The sequence below is a fragment of the Bombina bombina genome, chromosome 3 (genome assembly GCF_027579735.1).
Source record: "Bombina bombina isolate aBomBom1 chromosome 3, aBomBom1.pri, whole genome shotgun sequence".
Lineage (NCBI taxonomy): Eukaryota > Metazoa > Chordata > Amphibia > Anura > Bombinatoridae > Bombina > Bombina bombina.
In genome coordinates this window covers 839,309,803-839,326,158 of record NC_069501.1, presented here as the reverse complement: position 1 = coordinate 839,326,158, position 16,356 = coordinate 839,309,803, and positions in this window count along the sequence as shown.

Genomic DNA, 16,356 nt, shown 5'->3' with positions numbered 1-16,356 from the left:
CAAGCCCAAGTACCATGTCAAGGTCCCTTCCAAAACCTGGGACCCTAAAACAGCCACACAAAGCAAAATCTCAATCCAACAAACTGGTAACAAGTGAAGGGAGTACAGGCTTATGTAAACACCCTAGACATATACAAAACATGGAATGGGGACTACAGTCTCAGACTGGAATGGGTACACATCCCATGACCCTGCAACATGCTCAGCCCTGGGTGCTCACTAGCACTCACAGGAAGCTGTGCTGTCCCCAGAATCACAGGCAGTTAAATCTAGACAGGTCTGGGTGCAAGAAACATATGGAAAATTACAAAATAAATTAATACAACACACAGAAAAAGTCCAGCACTCACAAGCTCTCAGCTAAGATTAAAAGCAAAAATGGAAGGGTTAGTTACTGCATCTGGCCAAATGGGACAAGCCCAGGTACCACGTCAAGGTCCCTTCCAAAACCTGGGACCCTAAAACAGCCACACAATGCAAGCTCTCAATCCAACAAACTGGGAACAAGTGAAGGGTGCACAGGCTTATGTAATAATTTTAGACATATACAAAATACAGAAGGGGACTGCAATCTCAGGCCTAGATTTAGAGTTCGGCGGTAAAAGGGCTGTTAACGCTCCGCGGGTTTTTTTCTGGCCGCACCATAAATTTAACTCTGGTATCGAGAGTTCAAACAAATGCTGCGTTAGGCTCCAAAAAAGGAGCGTAGAGCATTTTTACCGCAAATGCAACTCTCGATACCAGAGCTGCTTACGGACGCGGCCGGCATCAAAAACGTGCTCGTGCACGATTCTCCCATAGGAAACAATGGGGCTGTTTGAGCTGAAAAAAAACCTAACACCTGCAAAAAAGCAGCGTTCAGCTCCTAACGCAGCCCCATTGTTTCCTATGGGGAAACACTTCCTACGTCTGCACCTAACACTCTAACATGTACCCCGAGTCTAAACACCCCTAGCCTTACACTTATTAACCCCTAATCTGCCGCCCACGCTATCGCTGACCCCTGCATTACACTTTTAACCCCTAATCTGCCGCTCCGTAAAACGCCGCCACCTACGTTATCCCTATGTACCCCTAATCTGCTGCCCTAACATCGCCGACCCCTATGTTATATTTATTAACCCCTAATCTGCCCCCCACAACGTCGCCGACACCTACCTACACTTATTAACCCCTAATCTGCCGAGCGGACCTGAGCGCTACTATAATAAAGTTATTAACCCCTAATCCGCCTCACTAACCCTATCATAAATAGTATTAACCCCTAATCTGCCCTCCCTAACATCGCCGACACCTACCTTCAATTATTAACCCCTAAACTTCCGATCGGAGCTCACCGCTATTCTAATAAATGTATTAACCCCTAAAGCTAAGTCTAACCCTAACACTAACACCCCCCTAAATTAAATATAATTTTTATCTAACGAAATAAATTAACTCTTATTAAATAACTTATTCCTATTTAAAGCTAAATACTTACCTGTAAAATAAATCCTAATATAGCTACAATATAAATTATAATTATATTATAGCTATTTTAGGATTAATATTTATTTTACAGGCAACTTTGTAATTATTTTAACCAGGTACAATAGCTATTAAATAGTTAAGAACTATTTAATAGTTACCTAGTTAAAATAATAACAAATTTACCTGTAAAATAAATCCTAACCTAAGTTATAATTAAACCTAACACTACCCTATCAATAAAATAATTAAATAAACTACCTACAATTACCTACAATTAACCTAACACTACACTATCAATAAATAAATTAAACACAATTGCTACAAATAAATACAATTAAATAAACTAGCTAAAGTACAAAAAATAAAAAAGAACTAAGTTACAGAAAATAAAAAAATATTTACAAACATAAGAAAAATATTACAACAATTTTAAACTAATTACACCTACTCTAAGCCCCCTAATAAAATAACAAAGCCCCCCAAAATAAAAAATTCCCTACCCTATTCTAAATTAAAAAAGTTACAAGCTCTTTTACCTTACCAGCCCTGAACAGGGCCCTTTGCGGGGCATGCCCCAAGAATTTCAGCTCTTTTGCCTGTAAAAGAATAAATACAATACCCCCCCCCCCAACATTACAACCCACCACCCACATACCCCTAATCTAACCCAAACCCCCCTTAAATAAACCTAACACTAAGCCCCTGAAGATCTTCCTACCTTGTCTTCACCATCCAGGTATCACCGATCCGTCCTGGCTCCAAGATCTTCATCCAACCCAAGCGGGGGTTGGCGATCCATAATCCGGTGCTCCAAAGTCTTCCTCCTATCCGGCAAGAAGAGGACATCCGGACCGGCAAACATCTTCTCCAAGCGCCATCTTCGATCTTCTTCCATCCGGTGCGGAGAGGGTCCATCTTGAAGCAGGCGACGCGGATCCATCCTCTTCTTCCGATGTCTCCCGACTAATGACGGTTCCTTTAAGGGACGTCATCCAAGATGGCGTCCCTCGAATTCCGATTGGCTGATAGGATTCTATCAGCCAATCGGAATTAAGGTAGGAATTTTCTGATTGGCTGATGGAATCAGCCAATCAGAATCAAGTTCAATCCGATTGGCCGATCCCATCAGCCAATCAGATTGAGCTCGCATTCTATTGGCTGATCGGAACAGCCAATAGAATGCGAGCTCAATCTGATTGGCTGATTGGATCAGCCAATCGGATTGAACTTGATTCTGATTGGCTGATTCCATCAGCCAATCAGAAAATTCCTACCTTAATTCCGATTGGCTGATAGAATCCTATCAGCCAATCGGAATTCGAGGGACGCCATCTTGGATGACGTCCCTTAAAGGAACCGTCATTAGTCGGGAGACATCGGAAGAAGAGGATGGATCCGCATCGCCTGCTTCAAGATGGACCCTCTCCGCACCGGATGGAAGAAGATCGAAGATGCCGCTTGGAGAAGATGTTTGCCGGTCCGGATGTCCTCTTCTTGCCGGATAGGAGGAAGACTTTGGAGCACCGGATCATGGATCGCCAACCCCCGCTTGGGTTGGATGAAGATCTTGGAGCCAGGACGGATCGGTGATACCTGGATGGTGAAGACAAGGTAGGAAGATCTTCAGGGGCTTAGTGTTAGGTTTATTTAAGGGGGGTTTGGGTTAGATTAGGGGTATGTGGGTGGTGGGTTGTAATGTTGGGGGGGGGTATTGTATTTATTCTTTTACAGGCAAAAGAGCTGAAATTCTTGGGGCATGCCCCGCAAAGGGCCCTGTTCAGGGCTGGTAAGGTAAAAGAGCTTGTAACTTTTTTAATTTAGAATAGGGTAGGGAATTTTTTATTTTGGGGGGCTTTGTTATTTTATTAGGGGGCTTAGAGTAGGTGTAATTAGTTTAAAATTGTTGTAATATTTTTCTTATGTTTGTAAATATTTTTTTATTTTCTGTAACTTAGTTCTTTTTTATTTTTTGTACTTTAGCTAGTTTATTTAATTGTATTTATTTGTAGCAATTGTGTTTAATTTATTTATTGATAGTGTAGTGTTAGGTTAATTGTAGGTAATTGTAGGTAGTTTATTTAATTATTTTATTGATAGGGTAGTGTTAGGTTTAATTATAACTTAGGTTAGGATTTATTTTACAGGTAAATTTGTTATTATTTTAACTAGGTAACTATTAAATAGTTCTTAACTATTTAATAGCTATTGTACCTGGTTAAAATAATTACAAAGTTGCCTGTAAAATAAATATTAATCCTAAAATAGCTATAATATAATTATAATTTATATTGTAGCTATATTAGGATTTATTTTACAGGTAAGTATTTAGCTTTAAATAGGAATAAGTTATTTAATAAGAGTTAATTTATTTCGTTAGATAAAAATTATATTTAATTTAGGGGGGTGTTAGTGTTAGGGTTAGACTTAGCTTTAGGGGTTAATACATTTATTAGAATAGCGGTGAGCTCCGATCGGAAGTTTAGGGGTTAATAATTGAAGGTAGGTGTCGGCGATGTTAGGGAGGGCAGATTAGGGGTTAATACTATTTATGATAGGGTTAGTGAGGCGGATTAGGGGTTAATAACTTTATTATAGTAGCGCTCAGGTCCGCTCGGCAGATTAGGGGTTAATAAGTGTAGGCAGGTGTCGGCGACGTTGAGGGGGGCAGATTAGGGGTTAATAAATATAATATAGGGGTCGGCGGTGTTAGGGGCAGCAGATTAGGGGTACATAGGGATAACGTAGGTGGCGGCGATTTGCGGTCGGAAGATTAGGGGTTAATTATTGTAAGTAGCTGGCGGCGACGTTGTGGGGGGCAGGTTAGGGGTGAATAAATATAATACAGGGGTCGGCGGGGTTAGGGGCAGCAGATTAGGGGTACATAAATATAACGTAGGTGGCGGTCGGCAGATTAGGGGTTAAAAATTTTAATCGAGTGGCGGCGGTGTGGGGGGACCTCTGTTTAGGGGTACATAGGTAGTTTATGGGTGTTAGTGTACTTTAGGGTACAGTAGTTAAGAGCTTTATAAACCGGCGTTAGCCAGAAAGCTCTTAACTCCTGCTATTTTCAGGCGGCTGGAATCTTGTCGTTAGAGCTCTAACGCTCACTGCAGAAACGACTCTAAATACCGGCGTTAGAAAGATCCCATTGAAAAGATAGGCTACGCAAATGGCGTAGGGGGATCTGCGGTATGGAAAAGTCGCGGCTGAAAAGTGAGCGTTAGACCCTTTAATCACTGACTCCAAATACCAGCGGGCGCCCAAAACCAGCGTTAGGAGCCTCTAACGCTGGTTTTGACGGCTATCGCCGAACTCTAAATCTAGGCCTCAGACTGGACTGGGCACACATCCCATGACCCTGAAACATTGTTTTTTAAAATATTTTTTATTAGACAGTATTATTTTTAACGTAATTGTACTTCTAAATCTAATTTTGATGTGTTTTGTGCAACTTTTTTGTCAAGTGTAACAGTTAACCAGAGCTCTAAAGTTGCGCTTACCCGATGTGTGTTAAATTCAATTGCGCTGAATTAAACACATTTACTTTCAACTTGAGATCCGCCGCAATAAAACCCTTATCGGTCGCGCACAACAGTTAGCGTGCCACTCGTAATCTAACCCTATTTGAGAGCAGGCTTCTCAATCATTGGATGAATGAGTCTAGTATGTTTTAGCTCATTGGTGTCAAAGGTGGCAGAAAGGTTAGGCTAGAATGCAGCATGCAGCAGTCTTAGTGCTGCTGCCTCTTTATCTCTGGTTGCAGGTTCTATACCACAAGGACTTCCAAGTCTCACCTGCCTCTTGATAGATGGAGCAGTAATCTTAATTTAATATACATTTACAGTCTGCCTAGTTTCTTGACCAACCACTTAAAAAAAAACTTACCTTATCCTTATCCTTACCATAATATTGAATTATTCTACTATATGATTTGTAATCTGAATTTAAAACTCACGGCTCAATCATGAGAGATGTTATTTTAAGAAACAAAAAAGTTAAATTTATTGTATATTTATTTTTATCATAAACTTTAAAATTCTGCAATCAAATATATAACAATATATACAATAATCTATAAATAATCTTAAAAATAAGGTATTTTTATGCAAAATGTGCAAAAAAAGGCAAAATAATATTTTAAAATATTTAAAAATACTTATTCCCCCGAAGCAAACCTTTTTATAAAATGCTGACATATTAATCAAGACCATGTTTTAATAACTTATTTATAGTAGCATCTTCAATGCAGATAGTAAATCATATGCATTTTTTTTCAAGAAAAAGATATCTGCAGTTTGTATTGTTTTAACAAAGCTAAGTAAGATTTAGAGGCTATTACCAATGCTATTCCATTTGACACTTGATAAGTGTTATATTATAGTGGTAGTTACTTTAGTGTTCTACAGAAAATTGCACTTACATCTTTTTCATTTCATGTCAGATTCCATTTTTTGTTTTATAAGATTATTTTGTAATATTGAAGTGCCCACACTGCTGAAAGATATCAGCCATCTGTTGATATGAACATTTTTTTTCCACATTTGGACAGATATCTTGACAGCTTGAGCAGAACACACATATTTCAAAGATGGGATTTTTCTTAAATGGTTCGTTTAATCTGGCATTAGCTTTTATCTGTGATTTTAAAGCACTTTACAAGATGAAAATCATTCTAAACCTATGTCTACATGTGGAGGCATGCTTTAAAAAACTCATTAATTTTGATGAAGAAAGAATAATTAGTTGGTAATTATCTGTCAAGTTCATATCTATTTCCTCTTTAAACATGAATTGTTATGTTCTATATTTTTAATAAATTGCTTCATTTTTCTTAAAGGCTTTGTAGTGTTTAGTGTTTTATTGTTTTTTTTTCTTGTTTTTTTTTCTTTTCAGTATTTGTAAAACAGAATGAGAAAAATAAATAATTATTTTACAGAAAAAATATAAATTCATATTTATTTTTAAGTACTGTATAAACATTTTGAAATATGGCCTAGTAACTTATTAATGGAATGTTATAATGTTATAATGTATTGTTACTTGAATGATTTCTTTTATGTTTTATATTTTCTATTCTGATTATTCTGTTACTCAAAGTACAATAATTATTTAGCATACAATTATATATATATATATATATATATATATATACTTACTTGTCCTAAAGCCCGTGTACATGGGCCTTTTTTTGCAGTACAGCGGTCCCACCCCTTGCTCTCTCTCTATCCCCCCTCTCTTTTGCTTTCTCTTTCTTCCCTCTCTTTTGCTCTCTCTCTCCCCTCTCTTTTTATCTCTCTCTCTCCCCCCTCTCTTTTACTCTCTCTTTCTCCCCCCTCTCTTTTGCTCTCTCTCGCCCCCCTCTCTTTTCCTCTCTCTCTCCCCCCTCTCTTTTGCTCTCTCCCTCCCCCCTCTCTTTTGCTCTCTCCCCTCTTTCGCTGTCTCTCTTCCTCTCTTTTGCTCTCTCTCCCCCTCTTTTGCTGTCTCTCTCCCTCTCTTTTGCTCTCTCTCTTCCCCCCTCTCGTTTGCTCTCTCTCCTCTCGTTTGCTCTCTCTCTCCTCTCGTTTGCTCTCTCTCTCCTCTCGTTTACTGTCTCTCTCCCTCTCTTTTGCTCTCTATCTCCCTCTCTTTTGCAGTCTATACCCCTCTCTTTTGTGCTCTCTCCCCTTCTCTTTTGTGCTCTATCCCCTCTCTTTTTTGCTCTCTCCACCTCTATTTTGCGCTCTCTCCCCCCTCTCTTTTGCACTCTCTCCCCCTCTCTTTTGTGCTATCTCCCCCCTCTCTTTTGCTCTCTCTCTCCCCCTCTCTTTTGCTCTCTCTCCCCTCTCTTTTGCTCTCTCTCCCTCTCTTTTGTTGTCTCTCTCCCTCTATTTTGCTCTCTCTCTCCCCCTCTTTTGCTGTCTCTCTCCTTCTCTTTTGCTCTCTCTCTTCCCCCCCTCTCGTTTGCTCTCTCTCCTCTTGTTTGCTCTCTCTCTCCTCTAGTTTGCTCTCTCTCTCTTCTCTCTTTTGCTGTCTCTCCCCCTCTCTTTTGTGCTCTCTCCCCCTTTCTTTTGTGCTCTCTCCCCCTCTCTTTTGCATCCTCTCCCCCTCTCTTTTGTGTTCTCTCCCCCTCTCTTTTGTGCTCTCTCCCCCTTTCTTTTGCGTTCTCTCCCCCTCTCTTTTGCGCTCTCTCTCCCTCTCTTTTGCGCTCTCTCCCCCTCTCTTTTGCGCTCTCTCCCCTCTCTTTTGTGCTCTCTCACCCTCTCTTTTGTGCTCTCTCCCCCTCTCTTTTGTGCTCTCTCCCCCCTATCTTTTGTGCTCTCTCCCCCCTCTCTTTTGCTGTCTCTCTCCCCCTCTCTTTTGCTGTCTTTCTCCCCCCTCTCTTTTGCTGTCTCTCTCCCCCCCTCTCTTTTGCTGTCTCTCTCCCTCCTCTCTTTTGCTGTCTTTCTCCCCCTTATCTTTTGCTGTCTCTCTCCCCCTCTCTTTTGCTGTCTCTCTCCCCCTCTATCTTTTGCTGTCTCTCTCCCCCTCTCTCTTTGGCTGTCTCTCTCTCTCTCTCTCTATCCACCCTCTTCTGCTCTCTCTATCCCCCTCTTTAGAGCTCTGGAAGCTGGCCCCAGCATCTGGCCCCGTCTGCGTCATGCCCGGCAACGCCCACGTCGCACCTCCCTGCCACGCCCACGTTGCACCCGCCGGTAACGCTCACATTGCACTCGCCGGCCATGCCCACTCCGCACCCATCCAGCCCCACCCACTCCACCACATGACGCCAGGTCAGTTAGAAGGCCAGGTGTGTTTGTCCTTGTGCGCAGTCTCTACTGTGCATGACAGCTTCGGACAAACACACTTGGCCTTTTATTATGTAGGATAGATATATATATACAGTATATATCACATAGCAATTATATAATTATAAAAAATATATTTGTTAACCTTGCTGTGTGCATTTAATAGAATGATAGTTATTTTGTGTATTGTGTTTGATATTTTTATGGACATGAAACCCAATTTTTTCTTTCATGATTCATACAGAGAATACAATTTTAAACAACATTCCAATTTACTACCATTATTTAATTTGCTTTATTATTCAGATATCCTTTGTTGAAGAAATAGCAATGAACAACGGTGAGCCAATCACACAAGGCAACTATGTGTAGCCACCAATCAGCAGCTATTGAGCCTATTTAGATATGATTTTAAACAAAGGATATCAATAGAATGAATACAATTAGATAACATAAGTAAATTGGAATGTTGTGTATAATTGCTTGCTCTTTCTAAATCATGAAAGGAAAAAAACAATTTATGTAAGAACTTACCTGATAAATTCATTTCTTTCATATTGGCAAGAGTCCATGAGCTAGTGACGTATGGGATATACAATCCTACTAGGAGGGGCAAAGTTTCCCAAACCTCAAAATGCCTATAAATACACCCCTAATCACACCCACAATTCAGTTTAATGAATTGTCAAGTAGTGGGGTGATAAAGAAAGGAGTAAAAAGCATCAACAAAGGAATTTGGAAATAATTGTGCTTTATACAAAAAAATCATAACCACCATAAAAAAGGTGAGCCTCAAGGACTCTTGCCAATATGAAAGAAATGAATTTATCAGGTAAGTTCTTACATAAATTATGTTTTCTTTCATGTAATTGGCAAGAGTCCATGAGCTAGTGACGTATGGGATAGCAGTAGCCAAGATGTGGAAATAGAGAGGGAGGGATAAAAATAAAAACAGCCGTTTTCCGCTGAAAAAATTAATCCACAACCCAAAAAATAAGTTTATTCTCATAAATGAAAGGAAAAAACTTAAATCAAAAGCAGAAGAATCAAACTGAAACAGCTGCCTGAAGAACTTTTCTACCAAAAAGTGCTTTTCAAGAAGCAAATATATCAAAACGGTAGAATTTAGTAAATGTATGCAAAGAAAACCATGTCGCTGCTTTGCAAATCTGATCAACTGATGCTTCATTCTTAAAAGCCCATGAATTAGAGACTGATCTAGTAGAATGAGCTGTAATTCTCTGAGGCGGGGCTTGACCCGACTCCAAATAAGCTTGATGAATCAAAAACTTTAACCACGAAGCCAAGGAAACAGCAGAAGCCTTCTGACCTTTCCTAGAACCAGACAATATAACAAATAGACTAGAAGTCTTCCTGAAATCTTTAGTAGCTTCAACATAATATTTCAAAGCTCTTATCACATCCAAAGAATGTAAGGATCTCTCCAAAGAATTCTTAGGATTAGGACACAAGGAAGAGACAACAATTTCTCTATTAATGTTGTTAGAATTCACAACCTTAAGTAAGAATTTAAATGAAGTCTGCAAAACCGCCTTATCCTGATGAAAAATCAGAAAAGGAGATTCACAAGAGAGAGCGTATAATTCAGAAACTCTTCTAACAGAAGAGATGGCCAAAAAAACAACACTTTCCAAGAAAGTAGTTTAATGTCCAAAGAATGCATAGACTCAAACGGAGGAGCCTGCAAAGTCTTCAAAACTAAATTAAGACTCCAGGGAGGAGAGATTGATTTAATGACAGGCTTGATACGAACCAAAGCCTGCACAAAACAATGAATATCAGGAAGATTAACAATCTTTCTGTGAAATAAAACAGAAAGAGCATAGATTTGTTCATTCAAGGAACTTGCAGACAAACCTTTATCCAAACCATCCTAAAGAAACTGTAAAATTCTAGTAATTCTAAAAGTATGCCAAGAGAATTTATGAGAAGAACACCATGACATGTAAGTCTTCCAAACTCGATAATAAATCTTTCTAGAAACAGATTTAGGAGCCTGCAACATAGTATTAATCACTGAATCAGAGAAACCTCTATGACTAAGCACTAAGTGTTCAATCTCCATACCTTCAAATTTAATGATTTGAGATCCTGATGGAAAAACGGACCTTGAGATAGAAGGTCTGGCCTTAGTGGAAGTGGCCAAGGTTGGCAACTGGACATCCAGACAAGATCAGCATACCAAAACCTATGAGGCCATGCTGGAGCTACCAGCAGCACAAACGATTGCTCCATGATGATCTTGGAGATCACTCTTGGAAGAAGAACTAGAGGCGGGAAAATATAAGCAGGTTGATAACACCAAGGATGTGTCAATGCATCTACTGCTTCCGCCTGAGTATCCCTGGACCTGGACAGGTAACTGGGAAGTTTTTTGTTTAGATGAGATGCCATCAGATCTATTTCTGTAAGCCCCCACATCTGAACAATTTGAGAAAACACATCTGGGTGGAGAGACCATTCTCCCGGATGTAAAGTCTGACGACTGAGGTAATTCACTTCCCAATTGTCTATACCTGGGATATGAACCGCAGAAATTAGACAGGAGCTGGATTCCGCCCAAACAAGTATCCGAAATACTTCTTTCCTAGCTTGAGGACTGTGTGACACTGTCTGTCTGAAAACAAATGAACGGTTCTCTCTTCAACAGAAGCCAAAATTGAAGAGCCCTGAGAATCGCACGGAGTTCCAAAATATTGATTGGTAATCTTGCCTCTTTAGATTTCCAAACTCCTTGTGCTGTCAGAGATCCCAAAACAGCTCCCCAACCTGAAAGACTCGCATCTGTTGTGACCACAGTCCAGGTTGGATGGACAAAAGAGGCCCCTAAAATTATACGATGGTGATCTAACCACCAAGTCAGAGAAAGTCGAACATTGGGAGTTAAGGATATTAATTGTGATATCCTTGTATAATCCCTGCACCATTGGTTTAGCATACAAAGCTGGAGAGGTCTCATATGAAAATGAGCAAAGGGGATCGTTTTCGATGCTGCAGTCATGAGACCTAAAACTTCCATGCACATAGCTACTGAAGGGAATGACTGAGACTGAAGGTTCCAATAGGCTGCAACCAATTTCAATCGTCTCTTGTCTGTTAGAGACAAAGTCATGGACACTGAATCTATCTGGAAACCTAAAAAGGTTACCCTTGTCTGAGGAATCAAAGAACTTTTTGGTAAATTGATCCTCCAACCATGTCTTTGAAGAAACAACACTAGTTGATTTGTGTGAGATTCTGCAGAATGTAAAGACTTCAGCGAGTACCAAGATATCGTCCAAATAAGGAAACACCACAATACCTTGCTCTCTGATTACAGAGAGTAGGGCACCTAGGCCAAAAGGAAGAGCAACAAATTGGTAATGCTTGTCTAGAAAAGAGAATCTCAGGAACTGATAATGATCTGGATGAATCGGAATATGAAGATATGCATCCTGTAAGTCTATTGTGGACATATAATGCCCTTGCTGAGCAAAAGGCAGAATAGTCCTTATAGTCACCATTTTGAAAGTTGGTACTCTTACATATTGATTCAAAATATTTAGATCCAAAACTGGTCTGAATGAATTCTCTTTCTTTGGGACAATGAATAGATTTGAATAAAACCCCAGACCCCGTTCCTGAAACGGAACTCGCATGATTACCCCTGATAACTCCAGATCTGAAACACACTTCAGAAAAGCCTTTGCCTTTACTGGGTTTACCGGAATGCATGAGAGAAAAAACCTTCTCACAGGCTGTCTTACTCTGAATCCTATTCTGTACCCCTGAAAGACAATACTCTGAATCCAATGATTTTGGACCGAATTGATCCAAACATTTTTTTAAAATTTTAATCTGCCCCCTACCAGCTGAGCTAGAATGAGGGCCGCACCTTCATGCGGACTTGGGGGCTGGTTTTGATCTCTTAAATGGCTTGGATTTATTCCAATTTGAAGAAGGTTTCCAATTGTAAGAAGATTTCTTGGGGGAAGGATTAGGTTTTTGTTCCTTATTTTGATGAAAGGAACGAAAATGATTAAAAGCTTTAGATTTACCCTTAGGTTTTTTACCCTGAGGCAAAAAAGTCCCTTCCCCCCAGTAACAGTTGAAATGATTGAATCCAACTGAGAACCAAATAATTTATTACCTTGGAAAGAAAGAGATAGCAATCTGGATTTAGAAGTCATATCAGCATTCCAAGATTTGAGCCACAAAGCTCTTCTAGCTAAAATAGCTAAAGACATAGATTTAACATCAATTTTGATAATATCAAAAATGGCATCACAAATGAAATTATTAGCATGTTGAATCAACTTAACAATGCTAGACAAATCATGATCCGATACTTGTTGCGCTAAAGTATCCAACCAAAAAGTTGAAGCAGCTGCAATGTCAGCCAAGAAATTGCAGTCCTAAGAAGATGACCTGAATATAAATAAGCTTTCCTTAGATAAGATTCAAGTTTCCTATCTAAAGGATCTTTAAAAGAAGTACTATCTTCCCGAGGAATAGTAGTACGTTTAGCAAGAGTAGAGATAGCCCCATCAACTTTGGGGATCTTTTCCCAAAACTCCAATCTAACTTCTGGCAAATGATACAATTTTTAAAACCTTGAAGAAGGAATAAAAGAAGTACCAGGCTTATTCCATTCCTTAGAAATCATATCAGAAATAGCATCAGGAACTGGAAGAACCTCTGGAATAACCACAGGAGGTTTATAAACAGAATTTAAACGTTTACTAGTTTTAATATCAAGAGGACAAGTTTCCTCCATATCCAATGTAATCAAAACTTCTTTTAACAAAGAACGAATATACTCCAATTTAAATAAATAAGAGGATTTATCAGTGTCAATATCTGAGGCAGGATCTTCTGAATCAGATAGATCCTCATCAGAGAAGGATAATTCAGTATGTTGCTGGTCATTTGAAATTTCATCAACCTTATGAGAAGTTTTAAAAGACCTTTTACATTTATTAGAAGACGGAATGGCAGATAAAGCCTTCTGAATAGAATCAGAAATAAATTCTTTTAAATTTACAGGTATGTCTTGTGCATTAAATGGTGATGGAACAACAAAAGGTAATGAAATACTACTGATGGATACATTATCTGCATGTAAAAGTTTATCATGACAACTATTACAAACCACAGCCGGAGGTATAATCTCCACAAGTTTACAACAAATGCACTTAGCTTTGGTAGAACTGTTAACAGGCAGCAGGGTTCCAGCAGTGAATTCTGAGACAGGAGCAGATTGAGACATCTTGCAAATGTAAGAGAAAAAAACAACATATAAAGCAAAATTATCAATTTCTTTATATGGCAGTTTCAGGAATGGGAAAAAATGCAAACAGAGTAGCCCTTTGACAAAGAAAATGGCAAGAGGCAAATAGGAATGGGGACTAAAATAATGAAAATATTTGGCGGCAAGTATGACGCACAACAAACAGAAAAAATATTTTTTATGCCAAAAACGTCCGGAAATTACACACTCGTGTCATAGATGACGCAACCTTGCGAAAGGACCCGGCGTCAACTAAGATGCAGGAAATTACAAATTTGCGTCAACAAACGTAACTTTGCACCAAAAAAAATCCTGCACCAAGAATGACGCAAGAAACAAGCATTTTGCACCCTTGCAAGCCTAATTCTGCCCGCGATTTAGAAAAATGACAGTCAATTGAAAAATGACTACACCCCAGGTAAGAAATAAATTTCTAATAAAGCATTTGCCAGATATGAAACTGACAGTCTGCAAAAGGAAATATACTGAAACCTGAATCATGGCAAATATAAGTACAATACATATATTTAAAACTTTATATAAATACATAAAGTGCCAAACCATAGCTGAGAGTGTCTTAAGTAACGAAAACATACTTACCTGAAGACACCCATCCACATATAGCAGATAGCCAAACCAGTACTGAAACGGTTATCAGTAGAGGTAATGGAATATGACAGTATATTGTCGATCTGAAAAGGGAGGTAGGAGATGAATCTCTACGACCGATAACAGAGAAACTATGAAATAGATCCCCGTGAGGAAAACCATTGCATTCAATAGGTGATACTCCCATCCCTCTGACATTCACTATACTCTGAGAAGAAACAGGCTTCAAAAATGCTGAGAAGCGCATATCAACTTAGAAATCTTAGCACAAACTTACTTCACCACCTCCATAGGAGGCAAAGTTTGTAAAACTGAATTGTGGGTGTGGTGAGGGGTGTATTTATAGGCATTTTGAGGTTTGGGAAACTTTGCCCCTCCTGGTAGGATTGTATATCCCATACGTCACTAGCTCATGGACTCTTGACAATTACATGAAAGAAATGTGGGTTTCATGTCCCTTTAAATCATACCTATATCAGGGAATTTGACACGTTACAGCTAAGTTCTTATTGTTAGCTATGCCTCACTAACAGATGTGTAACAGGCTATATGGGCTAAGGCTTCGCCTTCTACCCACAAATTCCTGTCATATTATGGACATTTGGTTATAAGTAAAACCACGTAGGTGTCACAAAGAGTCACCTATGTGGTTTTATGTATAACTAACTGTTAGTGAGGCATAGCTAACAATATGTACTTAGCTGTAACGTTTCACACTATACTGGCAATTAATATATTATATCCTTTGTGCCATGTTCATGGATTACATATAAACTAATGGTTTTACTTTTATACCCTTATTGGCTCAGGTTGTCAATTATGTGCAAGGGTTATTGTAGACTGTTGCTGTATTGATTCAGGGAGTGGTGGTGAGGCTTCCTTTTCCTGTGCATTGGATGATTGGAGGTTTAGTTTTTGGAGGAACAGTGAGTGCATATAATGCAATATATCATGAAATGGACTGGAAAAAAAATAAACCTTTGCAGATGTTTTATAGTCAGTGATTATAGTTGTCAACTTTCCTCCATAAAAACTGTGGACAGCCAGCTGGTGACTGAGGTGAGACCCCACCATGTGTCTGACATACATCTTTATCACTTCTCAGAAGATCCCTACAGCTTCCCTATAATATACTTTTCCATATCAAAACTTCAGATCAGGTTCAATGTCCAGTTTCATGTCCAGATAACACCATAGGTCAGACCCGATTCGATCAGATATTTGGCTCTGCCTCCACTCTGACACCCATGTGTCCAACACATTGATTCAAGCACCAAGCTCTGTAGACACTTTTTTTCTACCACATGTCCACATCAAACCTCATATAATGCACAAGGCATTGCAATACCTATTTCAACCATATTCCATTATAACATATTAGTTCTGTAACCCCTTCCATTTTTTGCAGCTGCTTGCACTGCTTTATCATGTATTATGTCCACTGTAAATTATGTGCTATCTTTTTAGCAATGTACATGAGATCTGTATATGGAGGACGGGTTAGAAGAGGAGATGGATGGGCTTTCTGATTGACTAACTGACAGGAAGGCCATATCACTTTGCCTGACCCAATCAGTGGAATGAAGTAGGGAATGTAAATAAAGTTTTTTTAAAAAATGTTTTCAACATATATTCTATTTATCAGCTTATTAAATACCAGACTTAAAGCAACCCTAGAATGTCACATCACCTGTATTACCAGCAAGGTAGTGATAGCTATTATAAATTGTCTCAGCCCACTAGCACAGTGATATTATATTACTTCTCATACTTACTGAATTGATTTCAACTTTTTTTTTTTTTATATATAAATTTTTATTGAGGTTGTGCGAAAACAATACAATGTATATGAGACATCACATCCTTGCAACAAACATAAATGGTACATTTCGAGTTGACAACTTTTGCAAAGATAGAAAGATAAAATTCTCCATATAAATAATCCTATAGAAAAAAAACCCCAAAAAACTGGAACCTCTTTTTCTTTTCACAGACTAAAATTAGCCATTTGAGTGGTCATGGTAGGATCTGTAGGCTTAGAGTAGGTTGATAATAAGTTGTTGAAATGATAGCAAGAATGAGAATATCATTTTGCGGTGTAAATTATATGGTAGAATATGGAAATATATTGCTCTAGATACCCGAGCAATCCCGTTACGCTAGGTATGAAAAACAAGGTCAACGTTATATTGGACTGCAAGGGTTATTAGGAAAAAGAAACTA